The sequence below is a fragment of the Acipenser ruthenus genome, chromosome 5, assembly GCF_902713425.1.
Source record: "Acipenser ruthenus chromosome 5, fAciRut3.2 maternal haplotype, whole genome shotgun sequence".
In the NCBI taxonomy this organism is placed as follows: Eukaryota; Metazoa; Chordata; class Actinopteri; order Acipenseriformes; family Acipenseridae; genus Acipenser; species Acipenser ruthenus.
Window position 1 is genome coordinate 50,601,741 of NC_081193.1, and position 21,510 is coordinate 50,623,250.

Sequence of the window (21,510 nt, forward strand, 5' to 3'; positions counted from 1 at the left end):
AACTTGGGGGACCTGGCAGTGACACTACCCTGTCGTTGTCGAGTGGGGGAAATATTCGAGGTAGAAGTATGTCATTGAGAACCCTTTGGGAGTGGATTTTAAGGGGGTAGATGAATCGGTTATAGCAAGACTGGCAGGACTTCAAGGTTAAACAAAGGAAACACAATAAGAATTACATTACCTAATTAGCAGATCAATCAGGTAACTATTGCCCTCAACCGCACCGATCACCAAACCACACTAATTGTAATAATAATAATTTTCAAAATATCAAAAAGACTCATAACATATAAACACTCAAGAAAAATAATAAAAATGTTACAAAATACAAATCACCCAACTAACTACCCTGTTCGCAAAACACCAAGCATAATAAAGAAATAAATTAATAAATAAACAAACAAATAACTTTACGGTGCACCGAGGGCAGAATGACTGACCTGCTTTAACAACCAAGGAAGCAATATCTCCCCCACACGTAATTGCTGGCCAGCAAAATATGATTAAGACAAAAGAAACGTTCCCCCCCCATTTAAACCAAATGAGAGGAGAAGGACACAATGGTATAAGTATTAGCAAGCAAAACCAAAAGGTGTGGGGATTTTTACCTGCTGCTGAAATACTTTTAACCTGACAAATCAATACTTACGAGACCGGGAATTAACCACACGTCTCAGAGCGTTATGCAACAGGCAAGCTCTCGAATGACCCAACACTTTACTTTTGGAATATACTCAAACGGCATTAACACCGCAGCCACAGAAACAGCGCGTCTCCAAAACACTCATCTACAGACACACCGAATCTCAGGTCCCCCACACCTATCAGTCCTTCCTCTCTCTGACGTACCAAACAAAGAAGCCGTTTATATGAGCAAAGAAATTATCCAGTTAATCACTGATAAATCAATCAATTAAGAAAAAGGAGCACATGAAACGAAGCACTTATAGCAGAACATAGACAAACACCTAGTTGCCTAGAAACCAGTAAAGAATCAAAGTAGCCCTGTTACATCATCTTAAATACTAAAACATACACAAAAACATGAACATGCACTCAAATCCAAATAAAAAAAGAATAAATTAGCTGTACTTTTATTCTTTACATGTTTTACAAACAGTTCGCAAACCCTTGGAGGGGGGGTCAGTTGGGCTCCGGGAAATATTCCATGAGAATTCAAGCCCTGGTTATATTGAAACTCTAGTACATTACAAGCTCAGAGGTAATGTGATGCATCACTTCATGTCCTGTTAGAAAATGAATCAGCTGCTGCTACTGGTAGACAGGTCAGGGAGGGTAGTAAGTCTTTTACACTTTACATGTAGTAATGTCAGTGCCATGAAATAATGTACCCTGTATAATTATTGTAAAGAATACATTTAGCCCTACATGCCTCTACCTCTTTAATTAATATAGCAATCTCCTGTGTCGTGAAGCATGGTTTACATATTCTGTCAGCGAGTGATCTACCACTTGCTGTTCTGTTTTTTCTTGCTCTGTGCTACTGCTGCTCAACATGATTGCCACTTCTACATTCAAAATCGGAGCCTTGCTGTGACACAAGCGCATTCTGTCTCTTAAACGGAGAAACAGAGCCCTAAGTGTTCAGCTAAAATATAAAAGAAGCCCATCTGTTAACCATATTTGCCTTTGATTTGTAAACTTGATACACAGAGGCTGACCTAAGCAGGTTAGAAACAAATGGAATCTAACACCTTATTTAAATATAGCACTTTTACCCAAGCTTCTGTACAGATTTTAAAAGGGAATGGCTAAATGTCTTGCACATCTGGATTTCATCATGGGGGCATACTGTACTTACTATGGAATGGGCCTCCATGCTTATGTGAAATGAAGGCAGCTGCCTCAGCCACCCCTGGGTTTTGTTGTCATCGAGAGAGTAAGTGCAGGTTTAAGTCAGGATATGTTTGTAATGTCAAGGAATCAAGAAGCTTGCTTGAAAATTTTTAATGGAACACAGTGTGGTAAATTCTGTACTAGTAGTATTAGTATTTTGGCACATACTCTTTTGACATTTCTTTGAATTCCCACACAGAAACAGTTGCCTGCTTCAAATATACTGTAGAAGGTCCGGGTGAGACAGACAGTGTATGCAAAAACTGGATTAGCATCAAATAACTCATTTTATGAATAAAGCTGTAAGCTTATTCTTCACTCTTGTGCCTTCTGCAAAGAAAACTTACAAATTTGCAATGGTTAAATGTGTCTGTGCCTTTAAAACTATGGAAAATATAAAAATTAGGTAAACCTTATATTTCTTTTTAGAGCTTTAAAGAAAATTACAATAATGATATTTTCACAACCCTCTTATTGTTTTGGTGACGGTCCTTTAGTTTTTACTTTGGTTCTGGTGAAGCTCTCAGTCAATTTGAAACACAAGAAAGGAAGAATTGCAGGTGCTGTACTGGAGGGTAACTTTACACTGATTCCTGAGCGTATCAGGCTTTGGTAGGTTTAGGGATTTAATCTCCATCACCGGGCAAAATGCTTATCACATACCCCCTGTTTAGACAGACACTTCCCTCGTCAATTTACTTTCTAGATGGATTGAGAAACAGCACCATCATTTACAAGCTATTTGTTAACAAACCCGACCCTAACAAAAACTAATTTCTCTACCTTATTGAAAAAAAAAGTACATTTCACAAATAAAATACTCCATATCTAGTGCTTCATGTTTCCATTTTGCAAGCATGTTGTTGTATTGTAATGACTAAACCATATAATTACATAACTACAGTGCAATTACATTGTAGTTAGCGACACATAATGTAAAGTGTTACATCTAAACTGATGAACCAACAAACAGGATATGAAATTGGATATGGAATTCCAGAAATTAGTGCTTATTTATTTAACAGCATATGTATTTTAAAGCATTAAGGAAAAGAGTATAAATGTGGTAAGTTGGCCAGAATTACATCATCTTATCCGCCTGCGACTGACGGTCTGCTCTTTCAGTCTGAACTCAGATGCTGTGGTACCACTGCCCATATTCCACATGGAGTCTGGAATTTAATTACGGTTCAACAATTTATTTTACTTCTTAAATGTAAGAACAGAATCTTCCCTTTGGCACCAGAGAGTTGGCACCAAGTACTATTCTTAACAAAGGAAACCTCTTGACAGTACTCTGAATGTAGTGGGCATCAGGTTTGTACATTAGCCTTGACCACCTGTCTTTCTCTTGGAAAGAGTGCTGTGGCTGACTTAAGAAGAACAGACTTTAATGAAGGGTATAGTTTGAAATTCAACAACTGGCACTGAAAAAGCTCTGAACCAGCTGCGATGGCTCATCCACTGAAAGTGCACGACTGACATTTGAGGGCCAGCACCATTGTGCTAAAGTCTCCATAAACATCCCCACCAAATCCTGCATGATAAATTTCACTCTGATTAGTAAAACAGATATCGGAACCTGCCAGCGGAAGGAGTCTTTGTTGACACAGAATCTCAGGAGACGTTGGTATGTTTTCTTTTGGTATTTCAGTGTTCAGCAGCTGGAACATTCAGAGTGACAGAAAATCAGTCATTATTCATTCATTTTTTACAGGTTTCACTGCCACGCCAGAGAAAATGTTCATGTCATACAAACGAAACCAAGCAGACTAGATTAGACTGAAAGTATAAATATATTGTTCACTCCAATCACAATAAGGTTAAGGCAGCACTGCCTGTTTTCCAACAGAGTATGATATACTTTTCTCAATTAACAGCTCAAACCATAATGACATTTCAAAATAAATTAATTAGGTTCTGAAAGATTGTTTCATTAACACTCCATAAGATTAAGCATCTGCTCAATCTGCCACAAATTGGGACATCTGTAGCACATTCTATTATCTTTTGGACAGAACTCCTCATCACACATTTACTTGAGTCATTTTAAATGAATAATAACACATGGAACTTGAAGTCATTTGTGCAAGTTATCAAAGTAAGTAGTTTAAAATAACTGAGGTTTAACATGTATCTTACATTGTACAAATGTTACACTGTATCAGAACTAAATAGATTTTTTTCAAAAAATTATCAAAAAGCCCAGTTTGGAGAAGGATGGTCCAGGTAACCACTGTTTACTGTTGCAACCTGGTTAATTGAGATGGACAGAACTGCTGTTTTGAATGTATTAATTACCAGAAACCTGTGCACTATATAGTAGTGGATTCTAAAATGACTGACCACGGATTCGGTAACCCGGAGTGTCTCAAAAGTTTTCTGACATCTACAGATGTGTGAAGTATGTGAAACCTTGCTATATTCCCCCTGTTACGCCTATAAAAGGCTACATATAGTTAACTCCCAATTTATTACCAATCACTGGTGTACTGTATTAGTAAATTGGTACTGCTTTAAAACACACAAAAACAAACAAAATAGGCCTCAACAACAGCCTTATATAGCAATTGCATTTGCTGTTTGTGTTAAACTTGCATTTGTATGGCATGTTATGCTATCCCTAACTGGCCTTTAGTGAAAAATAATAACTATTTATCTATTCTTGTTTGTTCACAAATCTTCCTTCTCTGGCCAGATATGCAGCCTTATTCAAATGAAATTTCACAGAAAAGTTCAAACAAGATAATTCCCAGCAGCTGCAATGGTCTATAAAATGTTTTAGTAATCCACAACTTAATAATAAGGCTATTCCAGATCTGCATGTAGTCTTACCTTGCATCTGGAATTGTGTTTAACTAAAATAATGTTTGAATAAGAAAAGGAACAGGTGGCAAAACCTCTAATTATTTCTTAGTACTTAGATTTTTGTTCATGGAGCTTGGAGGATCAATCTTTTAAACCTTTTTGCTTCTGTGGCCCCCCCTGCCGCTATAAAAATTCCACTGCTCACCATATACATTTTATCTTACTTACTTAATGTGAAACTTGTTGCTGATGCTGAGCAACAATTCATCAAGTTGTATATCAAAATCATTATCACGCAGCCGATCAGTGCACTGCAAAATGATGTCTTCTGCCACTTCCTTGGTCTTCTGCTCTCCAAACATTTCCTTTACAGTTTCAATGGCACATGGCATTGTCAACTCCTCAGCAATCGTATGTGATTTTTTTGCTTTAGCAATTTTCTGCGCCACTATGTAAGATGACACTACAAGCTTTTTATCTGCGGTAGTTGTGGATTTCATTATGGCTTTAGACGTACAAAGCAGTTCCTTAGCCTTTTGCTCAAAAAAATGAATGTTGCTTGTTTTTATATATTTCATGTTTGGTAATTAAATGTCTCTGTAATTTGGAAGGTTTCAAACATTCATTGGACAGTACTTGTACACTTGTGCACAAATTACACACTGCGGTTGAGGTATATCTCCACTTCCGCACAACTAAAACTGAAATTCAAGTAGCTGTCTTCGTATTTCCTTAATTTTGCAGGGTTAATAACAGCTTTATGTTTTTTACTCACAACACCACCTCCTCGCTGTTCTTCAGCTCTTACGGTTGAACTTGTTGAAGGAAGTTCTGTATCATTATTCTGTGGGTTTTGTTGTTTTGATGCTGATGGTCGAATTAAAAATGTATCCATATCTGGTATTTATTGTGTGTGTTTCCAACGATTTTCCTCTGCTTTGTAATCTCTCATGCTGCCGCTGAAATAGCTCTATTACACCATACGTAACCAGAGAATGTGTTCCGTAACCAGAGAACGTGTTCCGTAACCTGAGAACGTGTTCCGTAACCAGAGAACGTGTTCCGTAACCTGAGAATGTGTTCCGTAACCTGGGAACGTGTTCCGTAACCTGAGAACGTGTTCCGTAACCAGAGAACGTGTTCCGTAACCTGAGAACGTGTTCCGTAACCAGAGAACGTGTTCCGTAACCAGAGAACGTGTTCCGTAACCTGAGAACGTGTTCCGTAACCAGAGAACGTGTTCCGTAACCAGAGAACGTGTTCCGTAACCAGAGAACGTGTTCCGTAACCTGAGAACGTGTTCCGTAACCTGAGAACGTGTTCCGTAACCAGAGAACGTGTTCCGTAACCTGAGAACGTGTTCCGTAACCTGAGAACGTGTTCCGTAACCTGAGAATGCGTTAATTTCTGTGCATGCTTATGACATGCTGAAGCCAATAGGTTTCAGCATATCATAAGCATGCAGGGAAAATAACATATTCTCTGGTTTATTTTTGTAGGACCCCTTGAAACCTCTAGGGGGCCGCGGACCCCCGGTTGAGAACCCCTGTTTTAAACCACAAAATAATTTACTTCAAATAAATAGACAGTAATGTGTAATATTGCAAAAACTAGACTGAAGTTGAAAGTTATCTAGGGATGCACTGAATCCAGGATTCAGATTCGGCCCGAATACCTACTTTTTGAGCAGGGTTCGGATTCGGCCGAATACTTAGGATATACTCTTCCACTGTGTGCGGTTCTTCTTTAAATAAAAGACACGAATCTGGTATTGAACGTAACTTTTGTATTTAATAACAAGAACATGTTTGATGAACTCTGTCGCAGCTCTCAACTCCCTATTACTGGTGGTGTATGCACTAAACACGTCATGCAGCTATTGAATGCAAACATACCCCTGTATGCAACAGTTCAGTCACATCACACTTTTCATGAAGTAAAGTTATACAGTAAACCTGGCTGTAATATATAGTAATGGCAAACTGTTGTAGACTTTTGTGCTTTGTTGCTTTGTCTGAGATGTGTTATTGAGTCATACTGAGAGAAACTGAGAGAAAAAAAAAATTGGTGCACAGAAATACAGACGTGCTCAAATTTGTTGGTACCCCTCCACAAAAAACGAAGAATGCACAATTTTCTCTGAAATAACTTGAAACTGACAAAAGTAATTGGCATCCACCATTGTTTATTCCATATTTAATAGAAATCAGACTTTGCTTTTGATTTTTTATTCAACATAATATTGTAAATAATAAAACAAATGAAAATGGCATGGACAAAAATGATGGGACCTTTAACCTAATATTTTGTTGCACAACCTTTAGAGGCAATCACTGCAATCAAACGTTTTCTGTAGCTCTCAATGAGACTTCTGCACCTGTTAACAGGTAGTTTGGCCCACTCTTCCTGAGCAAACTGCTCCAGCTGTCTCAGATCTGATGGGTGCCTTCTCCAGACTGCAAGTTTCAGCTCTTTCCATAGATGTTCGATAGGATTCAGATCAGGACTCATAGAAGGCCACTTCAGAATAGTCCAATGTTTTGTTCTTATCCATTCTTGGGTGCTTTTAGCTGTGTGTTTTGGGTCATTATCCTGTTGGAGGACACCCATGACCTGCGACTGAGACAGAGCTTTCTGACACTGGGCAGTACGTTTCGCTCCAGAATGCCTTGATAGTCTTGAGATTTCATTGTGCCCTGCACAGATTCAAGGCACCCTGTGCCAGGCACAGCAAAGCAGCCCCAAAACATAACTGAGCCTCCTCCATGTTTCACTGTAGGTATGGTGTTCTTTTCTTTGAAAGCTTCATAGAGCTGATGTGACTTGCCAAAAAGCTCCAATTTTGACTCATCTGTCCAAAGGACATTCTCCCAGAAGGACTGTGTCTTGTCAATATGCATTTTAGCAAATTCCAGTCTAGCTTTTTTATGTTTTTCTTTCAAAAGTGGAGTCCTCCTGGGTCTTCTTCCATGGAGCCCACTTTCACTCAAAAAGCAACGGATGGTGCGATCAGAAACTGACGTACCTTCACCTTGGAGTTCAGCTTGTATCTCTTTGGCAGTTATCCTTGGTTCTTTTTCTACCATTCGCACTATCCTTCTGTTCAATCTGGGGTCGATTTTCCTCTTGCGGCCGCGCCCAGGGAGGTTGGCTACAGTTCCATGGACCTTAAACTTCTTAATAATATTTGCAACTGTTGTCACAGGAATATCAAGCTGCTTGGAGATGGTCTTGTAGCCTTTACCTTTACCATGCTTGTCTATTATTTTCTTTCTGATCTCCTCAGACGACTCTCTCCTTTGCTTTCTCTGGTCCATGTTCAGTGTGGTGCACACAATGATACCAAACAGCACAGTGACTACTTTTCTCCATTTAAATAGGCTGAATGACTGATTACAAGATTGGAGACATGTGTGATACTAATTAAGGAAACCAATTAGTTTGAAATATCACTATAATCCAATTATTTATTATCTTTTCTAAGGGGTACCAACAAATGTGTCCAGGCCATTGTAGAATATCTTTGTAGAATAAGCAATAATTCATCTCTTTTCACAGCTTCTTTGCTTTATTCTATGACATACCAAAGGCATGCAAGTATACATGATAAAATAGCTTTTAATTTCATCATTTTTCAGGAGGAATGAAGCATTATTTCAATGAGCTGTAAGGGTACCAACAAATTTGAGCACGTCTGTATGTATTTTTTGTAACTTTACAACTGTCAGATGTGCAAGATGTTGTTAAACAATATGCTTTAGTAAATACAATTTTACATTACTGTAAAGTGCCAATACAAGTTGAACCATTTGGGAACTGCTGTGTTTTATTAAAATAATAAAATAATTTCGTAGCCTATTTGATATGTGTTACACACACGGTGCATTTAAATCAACGTGGGTTTTATTTCGCGGGGAGACTCAGGTCACTCATCACGGTAATTTTTTCCTCATAACAGGCTCGAGACACTTTAAGGCAGGTCAGGTTTTTTAACTCGCCTCTCTAAACTGCAATGTATTCGACATGTAAAGTGAGTGTGAATTGCTTGAGCAGTTTCGTAAATGTATTTAATTGTTTAATTGTGGTGGTGATTCTATCCGCTGAGCTTCGTAACAACGATTAATCGTATTGCTTGAATTTTTTTATACAGTAAACAATATCTATCAAAATAGTGCAACACCATTATTATAGATAACTTTGCACTCACCGGCACTCTTTCATTTAACCTTGTGACAGCAGGTAAAGTTATGTTTGTTTAATATTTCTTGCTTCACACAGTCCTGTCCAGTCAGAGACTCAGAAAGCCAATCAGCTGCTGTATAGGTCTGATTGATGGAAACGATCATCGCAGGCAGGTGTGTGCTTTTGGTAACAACTAAGTAAAACAATTCAATTAATTTAGCGACAGTTCGCACAATTCACACTCACTTTACTGAATACATTACAGTTTAGAGAAGTGAGTTTCAAAACCTGACCTGCCTTAAAGGGTCCCGAGATTCTGGAGCCTATTGGCAATCATACTCTCAGATCAGGTGACACAGGTTGAAACGTCATTAAAGAAAATAGTGGGTTATGGTAAAGATGCAGTTCTCCTTTCTTGTAAACGTAAACATTTTTGTATTTTGACGTATCTATTGTGGCGGTAAATTGTGTATGTTTCAAACTGAAATCTTATTCAGGGATATATTTCCATTCGGTAATAAAAATTCTATGAACTAAAAGGCTCAAAACAATAAATTAGTAGCTGCATGTCTGTTTTTCATTCAACAGTTTCCTTCAGTTTTTCTTGACAGTTTTTGTAAATTCGGTATTCGGTTCGGTATTCGGCCGAATCTCAGAAACTAGGATTCGGTGCATCCCTAAAGTTATCTGACAAAAGCATGACTAAGATAAAAAAAAAAAGCTATGCTTTTTAAGAAATTGATATTAAAAAACTTTATAAAGCTTTATGCCAAACAAAAGTTCTATAGGTACGCATGCATCTACAATGAAGGGAACTAAAAGCATTTTTGGCATTGATCTATGATTTTCTCATATGGGAATCGTGTGCTTCTTGTACGTATTTTCAGTGTCAGTGGATTCATTTACAATATACTCTCCACTGTTTTCATGTTGAAGAGTTTTCTGTCAGTACAAATAACACTTAACAGACTCTAGAAACTAAAGAAAAATAGCTGAAAGATAATGAAATGGAAACATACATAAATTATTGCCAAAGAGGACTAAGATTACCAAAAAAGCTGTCCTATAAGTGTGAGTTTACACTCTCAAGGAGCCTTCTGGTACCATGCATGAATGTATGTTTATTGTTTATCAGGAAAGGTGAACATAGGAAGAACCCATTTTTAGTCACAAGTCACAAACCAAGGTTTACAGAGTGAGCACAAAATTACAAGACCATACATATTACAATGAAGCACTGCATACTATATATATATATATATATATATATAGCTGTGATAAATAGCTTTGTAAAAATCATGAAAACGGTTGCCACTTAACAGATAATCTTTCAGTTCCATTTTAAACCTAGACAAGCCCTCTGTCTCTCTCAGACAATATGGCAATGCTGACCATTACAAGACAAGTATCATCTGCAAATTGAACAACTGAACATATAAACTAGGAACTGTGTAATGGCTGTAACAAAAGGAACAAGGAATTTTTCACTTTTTAATTATATTTAAGATCATAGTACCCCACTGCATCAGGGGTAAGAACATACAGTGTATAGTGATGCATAGTGACTAAGAAAATAAATAAGAACACATGAACAACAATTGCTAGTTATCAAAGTAGGGAGTTTAAAATGTCAAGGCATCAAACCCTCTTATTCATAGCAAAAACGCATTAAGCTTTTTTCCTGGTTTAAAAAAGTAGGACATACTTATAACAATGATTTTGATTGTGAACAAAGATGTTTCTGTATCATTGCGAACATAATACAAGTTGTAATCGTCTTGCTGTATTCCAGTTCAGACAAATAGCATCAAGGTATACAATTATAGGCATCAGTGTATGAGTACTATTAGCTGTTATGTTCAAAGAAAAAAGACACAATCAGTGATGTCAATAGAAATTGTGATGTAATTTCACCATTGGTGGTTTTGTTTGCATAGTACTAAATGTTAATTATTGGGTGGTACTCAGACCTCTGTAAATTCAATATCTGACTCACTGAATGGTAACCACTACGAATGATACATAGTAATTAGTGTCTAGAATGACTTATAATACAATATAGTGCAGTTAGGCAGACAGTGTTGTGTCTATACATACTGGAATAACTGTTTCAGTTTTACCTCTGTTGGAACTAATTACCAAATCGTATTTGTAATGGTAGTTCATGCCAATTGGTCTTAAAATCTCTCAGTAACAACTTTAATTACTGTCCGTGATTTAATTTGGTTGGTTACTAAGAAGAACAAAAAAGGAATCAATATGGAAATAGCTTGTTTAAACTAGCCATGGGGCTTCCAAGCCAAAATGCATTATTATGGTGATTTAGACCATCTTCATGCTTGCACTGGGTGATAGAACTTCTTGTCCATCTAAAGTGTTCACAGTATTTGCATTGGATAAGGGCGTCTGCTAATAAATAAATAATAAAATAATAATTGGTCAGTAAATCCCTCTTTTGATCTATGAATAGACTAGGTTCATAAATGAATCAATACATTTGAGATGTTTCCCCATGTCTGGGATGAGACTCAAACATGGCCTGTCAGGTGTCTAGAGAAAATACACTCTCTTAGGTAAGCAGAAGGACTTTATACCACATCACTCATACAGTGCATACATATACCGGGAACTATTACAATGTACAATTTAAAAAATAAAAAAAAACCTTAAAAGTTGGATTTAAAATATTTTTTTAGTTCAAGAGCACTTACCTTAATCATGTCCATTCAACACACCCCCATGATAATGTACCAACTTGAATATGCAAACTCCCATAAAAATGCATGCCAACATCCTGTATTTTTAAAAATAAAATGTGACAAGGCTCTAAATCAATTAACAAACTTGAATACACAGCCTACAGCTGCATACACTTTGTGATGTCTTAATGCCTAATACAGGTGCCTGTATAAGCCTACCAGTGGATGAATTGCCAAAGGAAAGGAAAAAAGGGATGTCAGATTTGTACAAACCTGCCAACATCTGGCTGAGCAAATGTACATGGGTACCAGATATAGGTACACTATAGCAGGGGTGATCAATAATTGGACTCCGGACTGCAAGAACATTTTGACTGGACCACCAAGTCATGTATAACAATCTATGTTTTTACTTGCATTCACATTGGAAATGCTGTGAATGTTTGAGACAGCATAGTTCTTATGAGAGTGTGGTGCGCGAGGGTACAGTAGGTGTGTCGCTGTGATAGTAAATAGCAGATACTCAGTGCGAGCTATGAATGAAACAAAATATACATGTCAACAGCATTAGCAGCTCAAATGAAGTAAAACTCAGTGCGTTGGCTGCTGTGGCCTGTTTTGTAAGCATCAACATATCCCTTCTCTATGGCTAATAAGCCAGAGCCTGCTCCTTCACCACCCTCGCCCCGCAGTGCTGGAATGACCTTCCTACAGATGTCAGGACTGCCCAGTCCCTGACCATCTTCTGGCGACTACTCAAGACTCTTAAGACAGCACCTGCAGAACTCCTCTTTTCCCTCTGGACACTTATCACTCTTCCTTAAATGCGCTTTACTTGCTCTTATCTGCTCCCTATTTTACTGCATTTAATTCTGTACTTTAGAGTACTGTAATCTGTCAAGTGTCATTTAATCTGTAGTATTTTGTATTTAATTATATCCTGATGTAACTATCACTGACACTGTTATCTGCTCTGTTATTGAATCGTATTTTGTCATATACTTGTACTTTCTAGAACTAAAGTCATTGTATTTTATCTTGCTCTTAACTGTATACTTGTACTGTGATTCTTGAAATGTATTTTTGTTTCCGACTGTAAGTCGCCCTGTATAAGGGTGTCTGCTAATAAATAAATAATAATAATAATAATAATAATAATAATAATAATAATAATAATAATAATAAAACAATTGTCATTAGTCATTTTTTTGAAAATACACAATTAAGATACAATTTTCATACCTTGGTACGAGTTCAGAAAAATCACACTTCACAAAGACCAAGAAAACAATGACAAGTACCGGTGCTACAAAACCCATTTTTGTTAAGTAGCTTCCAAGCCGATTAAAAAATATTACCAGTAAAACTTAAGGCCATTTTTAAAAACACTTACGAGTCAACGCATATTTGTGTTACTGTAGGTACTCCTGACTCAGGGAAAGCACACAATATGGACTCGTATGTACGAAACTTCACTTTGCAAGTAGCGCAACGGACAGAACCCCGACCATGACAGATATCGCATCATTCCACGATCCACCAAAATGTGCTATGTGTGCAAAGTTTAACAATGAGTATGCTTATTGTATTGGCGATTAAAATTGCCAATTTCGGCGATCCAAGTCAGGCTTACAACACATGCAGTTAAAATGTTTCCTGGCTTAAGTATCTGCAGATCACATTATGTGTGCGGATGTTCATTCTCCAAGATGAACATTATTAATATTAGTATCAGCATTCTGTTCTGACTGATGCAAGTCTTTGCGTCTCTGCATTGCTCTTGCTGATCTCTCCTGTAACTTGAGGACCTGCTGCCTCTCCCACTTACTGTGAATATTAGCTAATTATAAATGTACTGAACGTAAAATTACTGTATTTTTTATTATTTGTAAAGGTGTTTTTATTTTTAATTCCCTTGAAATAGAAAGCACAGTGGTTTTTCAGTTCATTTTTTTTCTTGTGCTTCAGTTTTGTTTGCTACAATTTGCTTTGTTTTTACAATGGTGAAACACAAGGTTTGGCTCTGCTAACACAGACATGTAAGAATACAGTAGTTACACAATTCTGTGGTTATGGCAGGGATAGAACTCATGCAGTAACAAATCAGTAAAGAAGGGGCAGACTAGTAAAAATGAGACAGAGTTCAGTGATTCCCCAAAAACTCCTTTAAACCTGGTGAAGAACTCTCAGACCAACATGTGTAAAAACGATAGGTTGCGGATGCAACCCCGGTTCCCTGAAAGAGAAAATAACCATCAAGGTATGGGATATTGCTGTCAGGCAGTAGCGATTGGCTGAGCTTTATAACAAAGCTGCCGATAGGCCTCCGCGCAAGCTGCCGTGTAAGCCCGCCCCCCTGGGAGCTTACTACACGCAGCGCGCGGAGACTCTCTTCCTCTTTTGCTCTTCAGGCCGTGAAGGCTTTCAGAACGACCTCGCAGCTTGATGGTTATTTTCTCTTTCAGGGAACCGGGGTTGCATCCGCAACCTATCGTTCCCTTTTAAGTCGAAAATAACCATCAAGGTATGGGAACAGTGTACCCAAGCCGTCGCGTGGGAGGATTCTCGGCAGTAGGACAGACTTACGTCATAACGCAACTGCGTAGGCAGTACATCTACACATATACGGAGCTGCGCCTCAGCGTCTATGCTCACAATGACACCTGTCCTAAGGTGGAATAGTCAACACCATCTCATCAACCACTCTATATGTCCGCACCCTGAGGCGTCATAGAGTGTAACACAGATGCTCCAAATGACGGAGCAGAGGATTCCAGTACATTCAACCGGTAGAACCTCGTAAAAGTATGCGGTGTAACCCAACTGGCTGCAGCGCAAATGTCAGACACCGGCACCCCTCTAAAGCGGGCCCAGGATGTTGCCATACCCCTATTGGAATGTGCCTTCAACTGCCCTGGTGGCGGAAGGCCCATAGAATCATATGCTAACTTAATAGCATCCACTATGCAATGGGAAAGGCGTTGCTTAGACAACGGCTGGCCCAAAGTCTTAGAACCATGGCATATGAACAGCTGTTCTGTTTGCCTCACAGTCCTTGTGCGGTCAATATAACACCTCAATGCCCGCACAGGGCAGAGCATGTGTAACCGCTCTTCCTCTGGGGAAGTAAAAGGAGGAGGATGGAACGCCGTCAACTCGACTGGTTGGTTCATATGAAACGGGGATATGACCTTGGGTAGAAAGGCTGGATTTGGATGCATGGAGACCTTAGAACCGTCTCCTGCGAAACGAGTACATGATGAATGCACCGAAAGCGCATGAAACTCGCTCACGCATTTTGCTGATACCACAGACAGCAAAAACGCAGTTTTTATAGACACGAGTTTCATATCCACGCTGTGGAGAGGCTCGAACGGTGCCTTGGTAAGGGCTTCTAGCACCACATCAAGGCTCCATGACGGTAAACTGGTCGTCCTTGGAGGCCGCAAGCGTCTTGCGCCTTTCAGGAACTGAGATACCAGAAAATGGCAACCAGGTGATAACCCGTCAATGCGTACATGGCAAGCCGAAATGGTGGCTAAATACACTTTAAGTGTAGAGGGAGATTTCCCCTCATCCAACAGCTTCTGCAGAAACTGTAATATCACTGCCATAGGGCAGGAGACCGGGTCATGGCTCTCAGCCAGACACCAACTCTGAAACAATTGCCACTTATACGCATACTGCGACCGAGTAGAGGGCGCTCTCGCACTCTGAATGATCGATATAACCGCCATCGAAAGCCCTAAGGCTGACAGGCGCTCCCGCTCAGGGGCCAAGCCCATAACTGCATGAGTTTGGGGTTCGGGTGCCATAGCTCTCCTTGAGCTTGGGACAACAGGTCCGCTCGCAGAGGGAGCTCCCTCGGGCGACCGTGCAACAACTGCACCAGACCCGGGAACCATATTCTCCGAGGCCACCGAGGAGCGATCAGAATCACTGTCGCTTGCTCTACCCTGACCTTCTCCAAGAAGGCAGGGAGCATCGGAATCGGCGGAAATGCATACAGGAGCCCTGGCGGCCATTCGTGAGCCAGTGCATCAACTCCAAGGGGGCTGTCGAGGTCCTTCACCGTGAACCATAGGGGACAGTGCGTGGTCTCTCGCGAAGTGAAGAGATCGACTTGCGCTGTGCCGAACCATTCCCAGATGCGCTCTACCGCCCGAGGGTGAAGATGCCATTCGCCTGCAAGAGGACCTCCTCTGGACAGGAGATCCGCTGCGTAATTGACTCTGCCTGGTAGGTGAACCGCACGCAGAGAGGCTAAACGCGGTTGTGCCCAAAGCAACAGCCGTGTTACCATCCGGTGAAGACCGGGGGACCGCAAGCCGCCCTGACGGTTGATATACGCCACTACCGTGGTGTTGTCTGACCGCACTAACATGTGCTTGCCTAGAAGCACTGGCAAGAAGTGCCGAAGGGCGAGGTCCACCGATCTGAGTTCCAGAGCATTGATGTGGGCTGACCTCCAGGGTCCTGACCGCACTCCACGTGTCCCTGTCCCGTTCCAGACTGCTCCCCAACCCTGGTTGGAAGCGTCAGTTGTGATGACTTCCCTTCGGAAGATGGGACCCAAGCCTACGCCCTGGCAGATGTTCGACTGAACTTTCCACCAGCGCAGTGCTTCCCAGCAGGTTCGGGATACCCTCAACCTGCGGTGTTTGTCTCTCCGCGGATGCAACGCGAAGGCATTGAACCAGGCCTGCAGAGGTCTCTGGTGTAGTAAGCCCAAAGGAAGGGCTTGCGAGGTGGCAGCCATCAACCCCAGCATGCGCTGACACAGCTCCATGCTGACTGTTTCTCTCAACCTGAATAGGGAGAGACACCGCTCCAACAAGGCAACTCTTTGTGTCGACAGGGTCGCTTCCATGGACACTGAGTCCAGATGCAGACCCAAAAATTTGGCTTGTTGTTGGCTCGGCACGAGGCGGCTCTTTTCTGAATTGACCTTCAGACCTAGCCGCTGAAGATGGTCTGTAACCATCACTGTGTGCTGTGCCAACTGCTCCTTCGACTGCATGCAGACGTGCCAGTCGTCCAGATAGTTCAGCAGTCGGACGCCTTGAGCCCGCAAGGTAGCTAAAATGGCATCCATACATTTGGAAAAGGTTCAAGGAGCTAGTGACAGGCCGAATGGGAGGACACAAAACTCATACACCCTGCTCTGGAATGCGAAACGCAGATACTTCCTGTGACCCGGGCAGATGGGAACGTGAAAGTACGCATCTGTCAGGTCCACGGTGGTGAACCAGTCGCTGTGTCGGACTGACTGGATGATGTGCCTGTGCGTAAGCATCCTGAACGATAACCGCCGTAGGTATTTGTTCAGTACTCGCAGATCTAAAATAGGGCGGAACCCGCCGTCCTTTTTGGACACTAGGAAGTATTTGGAATAGAACCCCTGGTCGATCAGAGCAGGGTCTACTTGTTGAATGGCACGCTTCCTGAGCAATGCCTGTATTTCCACATTCAGAGCTGAGGACTGAACCGGGTCCTTCACTGCAGTTACGACCACCCCCCTGAAGGGGGGAGGCTTTAACTGGAACTGAAGGGTGTACCCAGTGGATATAGTTTTGCGCACCCAGATATCGTTGGTGCATTGTTGCCAGAACTGGAGCTGTGGAACAGTGTAAGGGTGGGCTAACAGCTGCCTGGATGCCTCAGGGCTGCTTTGGCTGTGCTCGCTCACGAGGGGCCTGGCCAGAGCCACGAGGACGTGACCTGCCACCTCCTCTAGGGCGCCATTCTACGCGCCGTGGTCTTGCAAACCCAGGCTGGCCGCGTGCTGATGGACCCACGGGGGAGGTCCTACTACCCCGTGGTTGCACCTGCTGCTGTGGTGGTGTCCTACGCCATGGCTGTTCCTGAGGCCGCTTTGGCTGGAACTGTTTATTTGGACAAATCATAGCCATTTGCAGCGATGCCTCCCGCGCCTTGACGGAGCGTTGCAACATCTCCTCCACCGCCGGACCAAATGTGTGTCCGGGTGTAATCGGAGCATCCAGCAAAGGGGCCTTGTCAGGCTCCTGCACTCTCGCCTGCGAGAGCCAGAGCTGTCTTCTGGCCACCACCATAGACACGATGCTCCTGCCCTGAGCCCGCGCGTTGAGCTGGGCTAGCTTCACCAGCAGCTGACTGAGTGTGCCTAGCTTGCTTCTGAGGGCCGCAGAAGGGCACTCAGGTAGGTCTCAAAGGAGTGCCGCCTGGTAAACCGTCAGTAGACTGGCTATATTAGACAGTCTAACTGCCTCCGTGGCCGCAGAGTACCCTTTTTTCAGGTGTATCTCTGACCAGCTGTAATCTAGGAGGCCGGGCTCGTGGAGAGCTGCAGTCGCCGTAGACGACGGCGGGGCTGAAATGGTGTGGGAAGATCCCAAGGAGGGAGAGTGCCCACCCACTGATTTCTTAGCCCTTTGCCGAAGGGTGCGTGTCTGAAAGCCAGCACAACGGTGGCAAAAAGCCCTATCCGCCAGCGCAGATGCGGCGTATTCATGCCACGCACTCATCGTGCGGGTCACTGGCAGGCAGCTTCGCTTGGCAAGACGTGCAACGATGGAAGCCCGACATCTCCGTCGAGCACGACATCGAAGGTGCGTCGAGCACCGAGAGTCGAAGTGCCGAGCGTCTAGCGTCGAGCACCAAGCGTGTGGCGTCGAAGCGCCGAGCGTGCAGCGTCGAAGCGCCGACGCGTCGAACGTGTAGCATCGAAGTGCCAAGCGCCGAGCGTGTAGCGTCGAGCACCAAGCGTCGAGCGTGTGGCGTCGAAGGGCCAAGCGTGTAGTGTCGAACCACCAAGCATCGAAGCGCCGAGCTTCGAGGCACGTGCGTCGAGCGTCGAAGCGTCAAGCGCCGAGCACCAACGCACCGAGCGTCAAGCACCGAGTCCCAAGCGCCGAAGCGCTGCACCAAGCGCCGAAGCGCTGCACCAAGCGCCGAAGCGCTGACACCACGCAGAGCGAGTACCGAGCGTCGAGACGCTAGCACGAGACGCCTAAGCGTCAGCTGACCCGCAGAGCGGAGACGCTAGTGCTGGTACAGTGTCTTATTTGGTGAATACTTACCTTGGTGCTTAAGGGAGTATTGTGCATTGTGGTCGTCTTCTTAATGGTGAAAAGGGATTTTTTTTTTTTTTGGGAGGCTGCAGCAAGTGCTTAGTGTACTGATGAGTGACTGTAGGGCAAACCGTACAGCTACCACACGGTGGGGAACACACAGCAGTGGAAGATTTATAGAGGGCTGCAGAGCAGACTCCACATACACACGCGGTCTAGCCAGGCAAGACCGAGGCTGCAATACACGCGTGGCCAAGGCCAACGGCGCGCGTCCAAATAAAATATATATATATAACAAATATATAATATATATACAAAACCCAAAAAACACACAATTAAATATTAGAATAATATACTAATAAAGAAAAGATAAAGACCACGAGGTTAAACAAAAACGTGATGCCGAAGCAAAGCGTGAAAGGATATATAAAGTAATATATAAAATATATATACACAATTATATAACCAATTTAACCAACAATAAATGCAACTGAAATAAACTCGGAGAAGGGGCAAATACCAGCTTCTCAAGCCTAAGCTCAATGAGTACAGACAGTTACCGGCTGTAGTACCTACCGCTACCGATGCTGAAGACAAAAGAGGAAGAGAGTCTCTGCGCGCTGCGTGTAGTAAGCTCCCAGGGGGGCGGGCTTACACGGCAGCTTGCGCGGAGGCCTATCGGCAGCTTTGCTATAAAGCCAATCGCTACTGCCTGACGGCAATATCCCATACCTTGATGGTTATTTTCAACTTGGAAGGGAACTATATTTGTGTAGCTCTGTGTTTGCTTGTCGGTATGGAGATGGGAGTGAAAATGTGCTCCGGATCTTGACCTTATTAGCAAATACATTTCTCTTCACTTTAGGTAGACATCAAGTTTCTTCTGGATGCTGCCGAATGAGTCAGCTCCCATGTAATCTGCTTGTGCCTGTTCCCACTTCTACTTGCGTTCCTCAGAGGACAAGGGAGGGGAAGGTGGAGGTGCACGGACATGGATGCTTTCACAACAGGGTCCAGCATTTGCAATATAATACAAAAAAAACTGCTTACACACTAAATACTTTATTATTTATTTCTGAAAAATGAACCAGGTTGTAAGAAATAAAACTGATAAACAATATTATTGATGTCAAATATATGTTTATTGGTATAGCTCAGAAAAAGAATAATTTTAATGAACAGAGTCGCGTCACTCTGGGCTACAGTGATTGAGAACTGAGCACCGGACAATGCATTTACTTTAGTTTTGTAGATTCCAAGACACACCCTTGTAATGACGTCATTTATGACCCCTCTTTCCTATACTCTGTGTGCTCTCCCAAACCTAACAAATACATTCCTTTTGAATCTCTTATCTCTGAGATTCACCCATCCATCCCCCTTGCAAGCAGAGGCCCCTCTCTCCTTACATTCCTGAGCTCAAATACCACACCTAGCTTCTCAGTTTGTTTGCTGTAGAAAATCACATTATAAAAGAATAATTCGTTCTAACACAAAAACTATTACAAAATTCCTTACAAGGTTAAACTTACTGAGATGCAACTCACTTACAGACTGACCTGGGGGAGTATCATTCAAAACTAGCAAACACTCAATAGTGCTAAATTTAGAAATAATACAAAAAAAAAAACATAATAAATTCAATGACAAACATTTTCACTATGTGTCTGTCTCAAGTTGGCAGGCAGAAAGTTATTATTTATTTTTTACTTTTAAATCCTTTTCTAAACTGCCTATGGGAATAGGACTAAAAAGTAATTTGAAGATAAATCCATATTATTTCCCTAACTACACAGGATGGTTAAAATACATACATTATTCAATGGAAACACCTGTAACAGTAGCACATACTTTTCAGTCAATGAGCGGTCCTTCACATGGCACATTAATTACTCATGCAATTCAGTAATGCTGGCTTGGATTCTCCATTTTTCTTTATTATGTTAAATGTCCCTTCATTTAACTTAAATGTCCCCAGTTAAGGAACATACCACATGAATATTATTGTTAATAGTAAAGGATTGATTATTGCTTTATTTTTTCGACCTTACTAAATTGAATAAGTCATGCCTTATTACAACAGTGTTAAGACTTTGCCACCCTCTGCCATGAATACAAATTGCATCATAGTGAAGCAATAGTATATCAGATTCTCAAAAACTAATTTCAGTATACAGCAGGTGATGTAGGTATCCATTCTTGGATGGTATTTTCAGTAATATGGAGAATACTGCATGTAATGTTTCACATTTGGCAATATAACAAGAGTGTGTATTGGAGTCAATTTGTTCTTCACAATAAGAACATAAGAAAGTTTACAAACGAGAGGAGTCCATTCAGCCCATCTTGCTCGTTTGGTTGTTAGTAGCTTATTAATCCCAGAATCTCATCAAGCAGCTTCTTGAAGGATCCCAGGGTTTCAGCTTCGACAACATTACTGGGGAGTTGGTTCCAGACCCTCACAATTCTCTGTGTAAAAAAGTGTCTCCTATTTTCTGTTCTGAATGCCCCTTTATCTAATCTCCATTTGTGACCCCTGGTCCTTGTTTCTTTTTTCAGGTCAAAGAAGTCCCCTGGGTCGACATTGTCTATACCTTTTAGGATTTTGAATGTTTGAAACAGATCGCCGCGTAGTCTTCTTTGTTCAAGACTGAATAGATTCAATTCTTTTAGCCTGTCTGCATACGGCATGCCTTTTAAACCCAGGATAATTCTGGTTGCTCTTCTTTGCACTCTTTCTAGAGCAGCAATATCCTTTTTGTAACGATGGTACTTGTGCATGGTGATATAATGTATGGCAAAATAAAAAGATGCAGATAGGACTGTTATTGTAGGCTCTATGTTGGTAGATGCTTTCACATATAAGAATGCACAAATACACAATATTTTACAAAGAAAAGGCAAGAGGTATG